Below are 12,857 nucleotides of genomic sequence, written 5' to 3'. Positions count from 1 at the left end.
TTATTTCTAATCTTTTTGCCTGGATTACATTGGTATAATTAATGTAGCTCTTATTTTTTTTTTGTTTGTAAAGTTTAAAACGGCCAGTAAAATAAAAATAGGAGCAAATAATGGTAACGGTTATTCATTTTCAAGAGAGTTGTATTTTTCCTGAAGTCTATGAGAAGGAAAATGATTAACGATTTATTTTAGAACATATTTGTCACCAATAAGAGTTATAATGGCTATGATTAGCATCAGGCTTAAAATTGCTGTAACATTAAACACCACAATCATTGTCCACCAGTAAAAAGATTTCCCAGTTTAAACTGGTGGAAGGACGTCTGTGTAAAACATAATAACTTGTGCTATCCTGTCTTTTACTTTGTACAGTAATGAAGTACATTCAGAGAAAGTAAATCTGTGATTTTAACATCTTTTGACAAGCACATTAGACTGTGGAAAGAGCATCCAAGTTGGGGCTTGGGGCATATGGTGCTACCTTCTGCTAGCATAGCTCCAGAACAAGTCGCTGTGTGCACCAAGGGGTCACGTTCAGACTCTCAGGTTCATTCCTTTGGTCTGGGGGAAAAACCGCAGTTCCTCTTCGTATGGAAAAATCAGAACATAAAATGCAAACCTCTCTTTCCCTCCATGCATCCATTACACAGAGAATACAGAGGTGTTTTGAAATGTTTTTCTGTCAGTCAATTTTTTTTTTTTTTTTTTTTTTGTCGGCGCATTCAAGAAAGACTTCAGAGAAGTTGAGCTGAACAAAAATTATATTGGTTAATAATCCACAAGCTAAACAATGCTGTAGCTCTGTAAATCCCCAAATTAGACTATGTAAATATTTATAGCTATTTTTTATTCTGAAAAGAGATATAATGTGACTTGAAAAGAATACAGGTTTGTATTGTGATGTAAAGCAGTCGAAGCATTTCAAACGTATGTACGTTCAGAGAATTATTTAAATGCTTCTTCCTTGAATAAGTTGCAACTCGCTCAGATTTAAAGATTGGTATTTATAATAGATAATCCAAGTGTTGTGTATCTTGGGGATTCAACATATGGATGGGGATGCGGGAGGAATTAGTTATACGAGATTTGTTGACCAGCTTTTAATTCAGATTGTCATTTATAACACACGGCGGTGCAGATGGCAAAGTTTTGACTGTCCGTCAGAGCCCCGGTACCTCAGGGACAGCTGTTGCTGATAAATCTTTTTTACATGCTTTAGGTCAAGAGTAGTCAAACCTGTTACAGCACCTGCTTCTACATATGCAAATCTGTTGTTTTGTCGTTTCATTAACGACAGGAAAGGTACTGGTCTCTTGTGGCCATAAGTAAGCCTGGAACGCAGCCCATATGAAATGAAATCTAGCAAAAAGACGAGCGCAGTTTCTGCAGCATAGCCATGGGAGGTTGCTCCTGTTCGGGGGCTTTGTTTCTGGAAGACTGCCTGTAATTTGGAAGGAGGGTAGAAAGACAAGCACATGTTTGGAGGCAAGAAGGGAAGGGAAGGTGTTTGCTGTCATTGACTGTAGGGTAGTAGTGAAGTTTGACATGCCCAGAAGCTAGCGGGTGCCATGTGGGGCTCCCATACACTGCATACCTCAATTTTCATCATCTGGTGAGCCTGCAGCATGATTCCCGGGCACTGGAGCATACAACATGTCTGCTTCGGTTTGGAGCTGATTGATCCACGGAATGGAACATGCTTGTGGGATCTTCCCTCGCTAGAGAGGAACATAAATGATTGAAATGCTTTCTTAAGAAAGAAAGGCATCATTTGTTTATATACTCTGGTGTCTGGTAAAAGGTACCATCAAATACCCGCACACTGTTAGTTTAATGCAGTTCTGTGTATGGACTGTGGAAACTTGTTAACTTCGTGTTTTCATTTTATATGTGTTTAATTTAATGCATAGAATTGAAATGGTCAGGAGGAAAGTTCTTATTTCATTTACGGCGCTGTGCGAATGGGGTCGTGGCACCTAACAGAAATGGCACTTAAGGATTGTTTTTCTTTAAGCAAACTGACAGAAGATTTTATCCTGCGCTGCCATAGATTGCTGTGGGGAAGAAAGGGAAATAGGAAAATTGATGAACAAATGTTGCATGCTGTCATTTTAGATTACGTTGTTCCACCATGAAGTTGTTGCTAATTTTTTGAAGATACTGTGAAATTGCAATGTTGCAGAAAGCACCGCAATAGCACTGTTGCATCTGCTAATTATTTCTTTCCAAGGCTTGTTTGTCAACAATATCTTAATTACGCCACAAGCAAAAACTGTTTTTTTGAGCAGTTTGTGGGGAAACAAAGAATGCCACCGTGACCTTTTAACCTTGTCAACTGAGTTTTCCCATTCTGACACCGCACATTATTTTTGCAAAGGTTGGAAATTTAACTCTTCGAGGAACTAGATATCATTTTTATTGGGATATTAATTCTGCTAGGTGCTAATCTCATCAAGATTTGCAGACGTTTTCCTTCATAGGCCATTCTGATTTGTAGCTTTTTCTTTTCACAGCAGTATTAAATACCAAACCTCCTCTGATATGGAAGTTCATTAGAGATATGTCTTTGATGGCAGCCCTTTCAGGGCTTCAGTTTCAAATACCTTGATGTAAAGCTTAAGAAGCCATTGTGTTGTAAGCCCTCCTTGATGTGTCTTATTTAGATCTGCATAGTAAATCAAGGAAAGTAAATAACAAGGCAGCAGATGGAAGCATGGAGATAAGGCCAGTGAACAATTGTATTTGTATTTTGTTATGATGTTGACAGGAGCTAAAATTCACTAATCTAGTTCAACTGATCTGCATTTCAAAGAAATCTCATTTAGCAGCAACTTGAAGGTTTGGAGGATAAAGTTCTTTTATTGCAGCTTTTATTGCATTCTTTGCTAATTTATCTGGTCAAGATTTAGCCTTGCTTACTTAAAGCAGCAAGCATGTTACAAGGAGTCTTAAATACTACGAAAGCATTAATGTCTAGACTATGAACTGAAGGTAATTACATATCCAGCAGTGAATAGGCTACGTTTAGGAAATACTGTTGTCCAAGTAGAATCGCAAGAGAAATGCAGATAAGGTATTTCTCCCATCTATTTTTTGTAAGTGTTTTTCTTCTCTCTCTCTCTCTCTTTTTTTTTAATTGTGGGGAAAATGAATAAATATATAGAAAAATCTAAAATTATTAAATAAGGAAAAGAATTTCTTGAACTTTGAATTCCTTCGTAGAATGCTTGATTGCTCTTTTATAAACTGATAGCTGAAATTAAGGTTTTATTCAATGATTACCCTTCTGTCTATTAAACAAAATGATTAAAAATGGACAATAGCTTAGTAGAATTATGGTCTGCAATTGTTTTTGTGTGTATATTGTTTTCGTATATATAAATGATATATGCAATGTGAGTGTCTGTTTCAGACTCTGTATTAGATAAACCAGTGATGTGTCATCTGGAAAAAAAACCTGTGATAAATACATTGTCCAAATCAAATATAATTAAAATAAAGAGAGAGATGGAGTAGAATTTAGAGTCTCTTTTCAATGTTTATGGAATCATTTAATTTTAAAGCTAAGGAACTTAGCATTTTACTCTGATTTAGTTTTTATTTTATAATGCAAATACTAACACTAGGATAATTGATCTCAAGTATGTACGTATCTATGTAGAGATGCTGTAATAACGTGGCAAAGCATGCCAGCTTTGTATGTGTATGTCCTCTCTCATCATGGGACCCAGTTCCCCAAGACATGTAAACCAAAAAAAGTAGCTTCTGTATTTCAATGCTAGTGTCCTAGGTAGCTGGGATTGCTATGATGGAGCGCACACCTATAGCTATACCCTGAGGACTGTGCTTCTGTCTTATTTGTAGTGCAGATCGTCAGTTTGTAGTGCATCTTTGTAGCCTGCGGAGGAGTGAGGGGGGAGGCAGCAGGGCATGGTAGTGCTGGGGAGGGTGCAGCTCTACTTGATACTTTTAGGTTGGTGGAGTCCATAGGCTAGTTAAGTCATTGTGTAATAAATGCTTCTTCAATGGTATTGTGGGCTTAAAGCATCTTTTGGTTCCTTTTTGCTCATTTCTGTACCTCTGAAATTGCTCGCATTGTTGTCTGTGGGTATGCAAGTTAAACCCTGTCAGGTGGAGAACAGCATTTATTTTGCCACATTTATTTTTGCCTAGATTCTTAATCTGTGGTGGGGCTGATCATACTCCATGAACACTTGCGTTGTCGCAGCTAGGTAAGCAGTGCTGGAAATGGGGGGCTGAAGCACGCAATTAGCTATGTCCATTTCTAGAAGAAGTGTTGAATATACCCTGAGAGGCACAGGGTGTGCTTCATATCAGTGCAAGCCTCCCACGTCCCAGCTGTGCGGTCCCACCTTCATGCCTGGCCATACCCCTTCTAGAACCTGCAGAGATTTCCCAGTTTTGATCAAAAGTTGATCACTTCTTTTTTGCAGGACTGTTTTCACATAATTTAGCTCCCTGACCTGCCTCACCTTGCAGCTTTGCAAATGTCCAAGTCAGCACAAGGAAGGAGTGGGAGTCTGCAGCTGGAGTTGAAGAGGAAGGTGAGGGAAGCTAGGGCTGCTTTGGCCAGTTTAGATTGGCTCAAGTTGTCCTGCAGCTGCATCCTGCCTGGAAATCTTGCCATTATCCCCCAGAACCACCTCGTGCTCAGCATGTATAAAATGAACTGGGTGGTGCAAGTAGCGATTGGTCAAAAAAAGGTGACTCACACTACTTTGTGAGGTATGTACCAACCCATATAATGAATACAGTAAAATAAATAGAATTTTCCAGGAAAACTCCACAGTCTGAATGTTTAATTACATTCCGGACTACCAATTAATTACATTCTGGTCTACCAAAGCTCAGAAGGCAAATTTTGGATTTGAAGGTAACGCAAGGAGATCTTCCTATTTACAGGTTCACAAGAGCAAGTTCCTTCAGACGCACTGCTGCTCACATGTTTGGATTAGGCCTCCCCTGTTTTGTGTTAACAATCCAAATCATCCTCTCCTCAGATAAATATCTGCTCCTACTGTCTGGCACATCCCCAGCATTTATCAGCCCTTGTCTGTTTTTCAAACCTCATGCCCTTGTACCTTTTCAGCATCGCTGACCCTTGTTCCATCCAGTCCGAGTCCTTCCTGTGTCCTGGCATTGCCTCTGGTGACAAGGAGGCATCCCGGCTGTCACTGAGTGCTGCCTCTTGTGCTGCTGTCCCTTCTGGCTCCCAGCAAGAGGGATAGTCTGCACATACTGTACTGCAGGAGGGGAGAAAAACTATGGCACAAGGGAGGCTGGGGGGCAAAAGAAAGAAGAAAAAGAGGAAGGATTAGAAAAGAAGCTGAATTAAAGTTTTATGGAATTTCTCCTGTTTTTCCTCTGCAGAAACCTTCTGTACCATTCACCTAGTTTAAAATTGCCACAGCAGCACAGAAATATTGTTTGTAAATAAGTGATGTTCTCAGGTAGACAGGATAAAAAAACATTTGGAAATGATGTGGGTTGAGAATTGAAACTCAGATTTCACCTATATCCCTGTCAGTGCCAGCACTGACTGCAAAGTCCTAGCTTAGAAAAGAATGTGTGATGTTTCATTTCCAGAGTCACAGCTATCTACTTGGCATTTGTGTCTGTAGATCCTGCTATGTATCCCTATGTGGAATGGAACCCCACTACTGAAGTGAGAAGGGCAGGCAAAGCTGGGAGGAATATCAGAGAAAGTAGGTGACATGCTTCCCACTGGGGACTGCTGAAGAAAGATATTCCCAGTTGTATTTGCCACAAGATCTCCTTCAGAAGGATGCTTCTATCTGTTTACCTCCTCAAGCCCAGATGTCAGCTTAACAACCCTTCACCCTATTCCATCTGATTGTCCCAAAGCCAGTGTTATATCTTTGTTGGCACATGGTCTGATCTAGCTACTTAGCCTTTGTCTGTTATCATCTATTTCATACAGAGTGTTTACGTTGGCACTATAAACAGCTGGCCATGTGAGGAGTTATTTGGAAACAGGTCTTACCTGTGTTTTCCTTCCAGTCCATCCTCTTGTGATTCAGATTCAGGTTGTATGCTTCTGGTCAATGTGTATTAAGGCAAATCAGCAAGAGAAATGTGGAATATTTCTCTATTTTAAAGTCTGTCCAGATTCACAAGAGGAAGAGTATACAACTAAAGACAGGACACAATTACAACATTTTAATTAGTGCTTTCTTGTCCTGCAAAATATGTGTATCAACGTACCAGAAATGTTATTGGTTATCTTAGTGATAACGGTGCATGGATTCTAATATTATGTGATCATTTCTCCCATGTTTATCTTTTCATTATATAAGAGAAAAGATGTGATGCCAACTCTGAGAATTTCTGAAGTATTGCTGTTTTCATCACAGCATATCAATCTCCTTAAATTACAGAAAAACCAAGCATTTTCCTTCAGTTTAACACAATATTTAAGGAAATTTGTAGTGTAATACCATTGCTTCTTTAATTCTTCACAGTCTGATTGATCTCGTTTACTCCTTATGCTGTTTCCAGATTAGGACAATAATATCATAGATTAGCTCAGAGGGACCTTTCCGCAGATGTGTTTGTTTCTTTTGCTGCTGTATTTGAATGCATTGTTTTTTACAGAGGCTCAAAATGTGCTAGTAAAACAGTGATTGTTTTTGTGAGATAAGTTTTCTGGGTAAAGGCTTTTAGATAAACAGCGTGGTAAAGACACGTGTCTGAAATAGTACATTAGGTTGACTACACAATTACATAATAGAGTAAATATTATTCAGTCTTAAACCAGTGCTTGGTTGTTTATATGATAGGGTGTCAGTCCAAATCCTGCATTAGTCTTTTATTTAGTTTCACCCAATGGGCTTTAGTCATTGAAAGTAAAATTGTAGAATGCTTATGTACAAAAATGGAATGTTATAGCATATGTAGTCAGAGATCTGAGCCATTGGATTTTTCTTACAAATAATACACAGCCTCTAAATAATTGAGAAATTGTTTGTAAGTCTTCAAATAATTTTTTCTCTAGGACATTTTTTTACAATGTATTCTGTAAAAATATCTGCTGTGAAGATTTTAGCAATAGTTATGTGAGATGGCTTTGTGATGCAACCGTCGCTTTATCAATGGCCAAATAAGTCCTGTAACAGTAATGTTTAAGATTACATTACCCTATGTAGCTTTTGCTTTATGCCTTATGCAGCTTACAGAAACAGTGTGAGTTTGTGCTCAAATTTAGCTTGTAATACCCAAAATAACCAGTATGTGTCTTTAATCCTATAGGTTACTTGAGTCGCTGGGTTATTCAGAAATTCAAAGCACAAGCAAAGAAATTCTTGTGTAAAAATATCTTCCTGTATCTTTGGAACAAGTAGATTTCTTTTAGGGGTATAATAGAATTAGGGGATATAAGGAATTAATTTTTAAACCAATCATGAGTGCTCATCTAATTTTCCAAAGGAGTACATAACAAATGGTTGCGGAAAGAAAAGCATTCTTTACCCAAGTTTTACTTCCTGAATTTGATTTTTTTAACATAAATTCTTGAAATCTGTAACAAGCTTATCTTTGCTCATACGCTGATTCCAAGACACTTGGCTCTTGTTCAGAGGTGCTTGCTCTTACATCTAGTAAGGTCACTCCAAAAATAATGCGTCCTATTTATTTCCATTGAAACTGCAACAAATACAAAGTGCACACTATTTGATAAAGCAAATTCTCAACTATAAAATACTCTTTTTCAACACTGCCACCACCATTAGCTGTGCAATTTTGCTAGTGATAAACAAGAGTCTGCATGTTGTACTCAAAAATCTGCACTAGTGGAGATGGCCCTCTGTCACCCTTGCTGAACAGCACCATCCTCACATGTGCTCACATCCACTGCTTGGTCTCCAGAAAGATTCAGAAAGAGTTGATGGATGTCAGTGGTTGCAATTTTTTCCACTTGGTGGAACTCAGTGACACACCTTTGCTTCATATTCGCTTCTGTGTCAGACACCATTCTTTCAGACTGCCCTTCTGCTGCCATCTGTCACACAGCAACAAAATATAACGGGATACTGGTGAAAAGGTTCAACCATACCAGCAATATCCACCTCTGATATCATGGGCCTGCATAATAAAATAGGAGGCATCATATTCGGAGCAGCCCTCATATTACAATGTTGTGCAAGATTCCAAGCAGAACTTGAATTCCTTTTGAGCTAGATGAGGTACAATCCTATCCTTTTGTTTTTACATTCTAAACAGACAGAGCAGTTGGACAAAGGGTAGAATAAAAAGGTGACCTAACCTGCTGTTGTAGTCCCACAGGTCTTTGGTCATCAATGTGTTGTACAGTGAATTCTGTTCCATCTTCTCTGTAGCCATTTGAGCTGAGAAGCAAACATAACTGAGCATCACAGCAGCCTCTGATTTTGTGGAGTGTGGAAATGATGAGGGGGTGTAGATAGAATACTAAGCATACTTTGATATATCAAGCTGAAAAAAAAAAAAGCAGCAGTAATTCAGATTCTTCATTGTAAGGTCTGGAAAGAACATGAATAAATAGATCTGTGCACAGATTTTGAGGAAGATAAATTTTTGTGTGAAACATTAGGGCATCAATTTCTGCATTTTTCAAAAGGAACTTTGGTTGCACACTGAGATCTGAACAAAGTTATTTTTGTCTCACTATGTTTTTGTGCTAGTATAGTCTGCTGCTTCATATAACATGCCAGTGCACAAGTCTCCGTATAGGGTTACTTAGTTCACAAGTGGAAAGATCTATATCTAGCAAGACAACTATTTTGTTTTGGTATATCTGATGGGTATGGATAGAATTAAGAGAGTTTATTCTCAAAAGTAACAGGCTATTCTTTGACAGCAAAATGTGTTTGCTCCTGATGACAGTCATTTCACTTTCTGCTGGATCAGAAGACTTCCCTGAAGGAATTTTAATTGATCTGCACTTACCCAAAATAAAGCAAAAACACTGCTGTATCCTAGAGATAAAAGGAAAAAAAAGAAGAGCTGATGGAATTCAAAGTATATGATTTTTAATGTTTGCTTTGAGATGAAACGTGGGGCCTGTAGATGCTAATGAACTGCATTTATATATGTTGAATAGAGTGGGTGCACATGGATAAAGTTGTAGATACAAACACAGGGAAGTGTTGAGAACCTTCACAAGCAGAATTCTGCTGTGGAGCAGTGAAGCTTCTCTTCTAAGGATACCTTCACTTCCCCCTTTGATTTACGGAATCTCCTTACATCAACAGCATTCTTGGGAAGAAGTCCACAGGTCTGTTACCTACTTCGTGGAGAAGTTATTGCATTTTGTTTTGAATCTATGCGCAAGGAAGCAAGGGAAGGATGATCTCTGTGCAGTATCTCAGTTTTGTTAAGGCTTTTGTTGTCTTCTGTTGTATAATCTCTTAAGTTGTCGATTTTCTGGTCTGGTTAGTTGTGGCATACTGAATTGTTCCTCATACGAGATATACTCTAACCGGTGGATGATGTATGTTTTCTTTGAACTTTTTCTAACTTCTGTTTTGTTGTGCTCTATTCTCTTTGAGACACTACAGCTGAGCAAGCTTTTCAAGATGGGGCTTGTTACAGTGGAAAATAATGTGTTTTTCTTTGTTCTTTTTCCTTTCTCAGTAATTTCTAATGTTTGATATACTATATTGGCTCTGACAGAGTGGTGAGTTACCTTTTTGTGGAGCTATTGTATACCAAGGTCTCACTTTCTGAAACACAAAGAGATGTTTTGTTTAACAGAAGATTCGTATTTGAATTTTTGCTAGTAATGGGTAACTAAAATGGTTTCCAGTAAATCTGTGTTGAACTAATTGTGATAGTCTGCATAAGCCCTACTAGAAGCATGCAAGATTTTGGTGTTGCAAAACAAATAAAAGCGAATCTGAAATGATCTTTCATTTTGTGGACTTAGTTTTAAAGTGATTCTGTTATAACAAATCCCAGGCATGGAGTAGGCTGCTACTCCAGGGTGCTTGATATAAAGAAGGATGTAAAACATGAGATTTCTTTCAAGGTGTACAGTGCATGCATATAAGAATGTGGCCCATAAATGTATTGATGAGTGTTTTAAAAAAGTGATTGTAATACTTTGTTATAAAATCAACATGAAGGCTTGTACTTACCATACCCTTTCTTTTTCTTTTCTTTTTTTTTTATTTTTATTTTTTTTTTTACCTGTAGGTAACTTTAAGTGAAAGCTAAGGACTTTTTGTCCTTATCAACCATAGAAGTGAAAGACACTTCTAGAAGGAAGACCAGTTTGAGCAAAGAGGAAAAGACCATTCCTTCCCACAACCCAGCAAGGTGACTAAGTGACTCCAAAGAAATGTAAGTGATTTGTGGTGGAGCTGTGGTTGTGACTGTTACTACTGGGGAATTATGTGCTCACTAAGGAGGAATACAGAACCATGTCATTGAAATTTATTGCCTGTGGATGTGAATTATGGTTTAAATTTGCAAAGCATTCAGCAAATACATACTCCTTCTATGTTTTTGTGATGGTAGGCTATTCTACAATTATTTTTCACATATGAAAATTGTTACTGGAAAATGAATTGCTGAAAGAGTCCAAACTATGGCTTTCTACCATTTTCAACTCATCTAGATCTAGGTTAATTTACATATGTGGGGACAAAGCCACAACATCTCAGTTAGTCATCTTGGAATCTTCTAACGCTTAGTAGAGAAGCAAGCATCTGCTGAGGCCAACCCATCTCATCCTAAAAAGTAATGCCAAGAAGATGTTGTGTGAGTCCTTCAATATCATGTGTCTCTCTGTTGACAGCTTAGCTTTAGCCAAAGTATTCAGTGAACACTTTAACCTGTTACAGCTGTGTAAGAAGCGCTTCCAGCTTCTTTTCCCGTCCCCGTATTGCATGTGTACCCTCATGCACCCTCAGCGTGTGTAGCTGTTTACATGGCTATGTGACAAATATCGAAAGTGAAGCTGGCTGAAAATAACCAATTCTCTGTAGGGTTTTGTTTGCAGCTGGATTTATCCCAGCCTTCTCATGTATGGCTGTCCAAGGGCTGTGGTACAAAGGGAAATGAGGATGGAAATTAGCAGCCAGAAGCGTGGGGGAGGACACGATAGCTTCTTTTGGCAGATGCTCTGGTTTTTGAGCTTAAATCGCTCGGGAGCTGTAGTCTCAGGCCTTGTAGATGTTTTTAGTGCTCTGCCATTTTTAAGAGTGGAAAAATTTGAGACTTATGAGACTTGAGATTTTAGTGAAAAATTTGAAACTTCTTTTCGAATCAGGAACTTCTGTTTTGCTGTATATTTCCTACTGTGACAGTGCAGGATTTTTTACATCCTTTATGACTTAAATTTCAGATCTCCAAAACTGCAAATAGCAAGTAAGTAAATAAATCTCATACAGTAATTTATATTGTAAGTGTGACACTATATAATCCATATATACATACATAATTTCTGAAATTTCAAAATGCTAGCCTGATTTTGTATAGTGCCAAGTATAAACTATGGGCTGAGTGATACTGTATGGTTACTAGTTGGACTAATTTAAACAATGTTCTCCTGAACAGCAGAATATATAACATGTTATAATAATAAGACAGAGCCAGCAGCGGCATGAAGTTCAGCAAAGGAAATTCTAGGTGCTGAACCTGGGATGAAGCAATGCCAGAGAGGCACAGGCTGGGAGATAGACAGCTGGAGAGCAGCTCAGTGGGAAGGAACCTTGGGGTTGCTGGTGACAGCATGCTCAACATGAGCCACCAGCGTGGCCTGGCTGCCAAATGGCAGACCACACTGTGGGGTATATTAAGCACAGCATAGCCAACCAGTCAAAAAGAGGTGATTCTCCCACTATATTTAGAGTTAGTGTAACCTCACCAACACTGAATATTATGTGTAGTTCTCTGGAAATATTTTTTTATATTGTGGGCTCCACTGTATAGCTATACTGTGGGCTCCACTATATAACTATATGTTAAGATACTTGAAAGTGTCTGGAGGAGAGGAACAGAGCTGGAAACATGGCTAGAAGGCATGTCTGATGAGGGGTAGAGGACATTGCAATATCTACTGGGAAGAAGAGGAGGCTGAGTGGTGATCTCATTGCTGTCTACAACTTCTGAGAAGGAGAAGCACAGAGGGAGGTGCCGGGCTCTGCTTCTGGGAACTGATGGCAGGATGCACAGGAATGTCACAAAACTTCACCAAAAGGATCAGATTGGACATCATGAAAAATTTCTTTATTGTGAAGACACTGGAACACTGGAAAATGCTTCCTAGCGATGTGGTTGATGCCTCTTGTCTGTTAATGTTCAAGAGCCATTTTAGACTGTGCTCTCAATAATGTACTTTATCTTTTGATTAGCCCTGGAGAGGTCAGGCAGTTGATCTCAGCCATCCTTGAAGGTTCCTTCCTAACTATTCCATTCTGTTTGCACCCAATGACAGGATGAAAGGAAATGGATATATACTGAATACGTGTGCGTAACAGTCCATTTAAACATAAAGGTACTTCCTTGCCTTGAGAGTGGTCAAATACTGGAATGGGTTGCCGAAAGAGACTGTGGAGTCTCCATCCTTTGAGATACTCAAAACCCAGTGGAATACAATAACAAGCAATCTGTTCTAGCTGACTCTGTTTGAGCAAGGATTTAAACCATTTCCTGAGGTCCCTTCTGACTTTAGCTATCCTGTGATTCTGGGAATATTTATAGTTAAGTGCAGTCATACAGGAGTCTGCTATTTTATTTTGTGATCTTGAAATGTATTTATTTTTTTGTCTTTTTCTGGTTCTGATTTATTTAGCTATTCAGTTTAGGGTTCTACTGAACTTCTGGTAAAAGATGAG

General features: G+C 38.6%; 1 protein-coding gene across 10 annotated transcripts in view; it reads left to right on the top strand.

Moving 5' to 3' along the window:
* FOXP2 (forkhead box P2) overlaps positions 1–12,857 on the top strand; it is a 410,750-nt gene that overhangs the window by 56,770 nt on the left and 341,123 nt on the right. For all 10 annotated transcript variants that reach the window (XR_014881957.1, XM_085219270.1, XM_085219261.1 and 7 more), the window contains exon 2: positions 10,213–10,359. The gene's annotated coding sequence lies outside the window, so the exon portion shown is untranslated. The remainder of the gene's footprint in view (positions 1–10,212; positions 10,360–12,857) is intronic.

Source organism: Meleagris gallopavo, chromosome 1 (genome assembly GCF_905368555.1).
Source record: "Meleagris gallopavo chromosome 1, MGAL_WU_HG_1.1, whole genome shotgun sequence".
In the NCBI taxonomy this organism is placed as follows: Eukaryota; Metazoa; Chordata; class Aves; order Galliformes; family Phasianidae; genus Meleagris; species Meleagris gallopavo.
The sequence above is the reverse complement of the archived record's forward strand: the minus strand, read 5'-3'. Positions and strand labels throughout refer to the sequence as shown.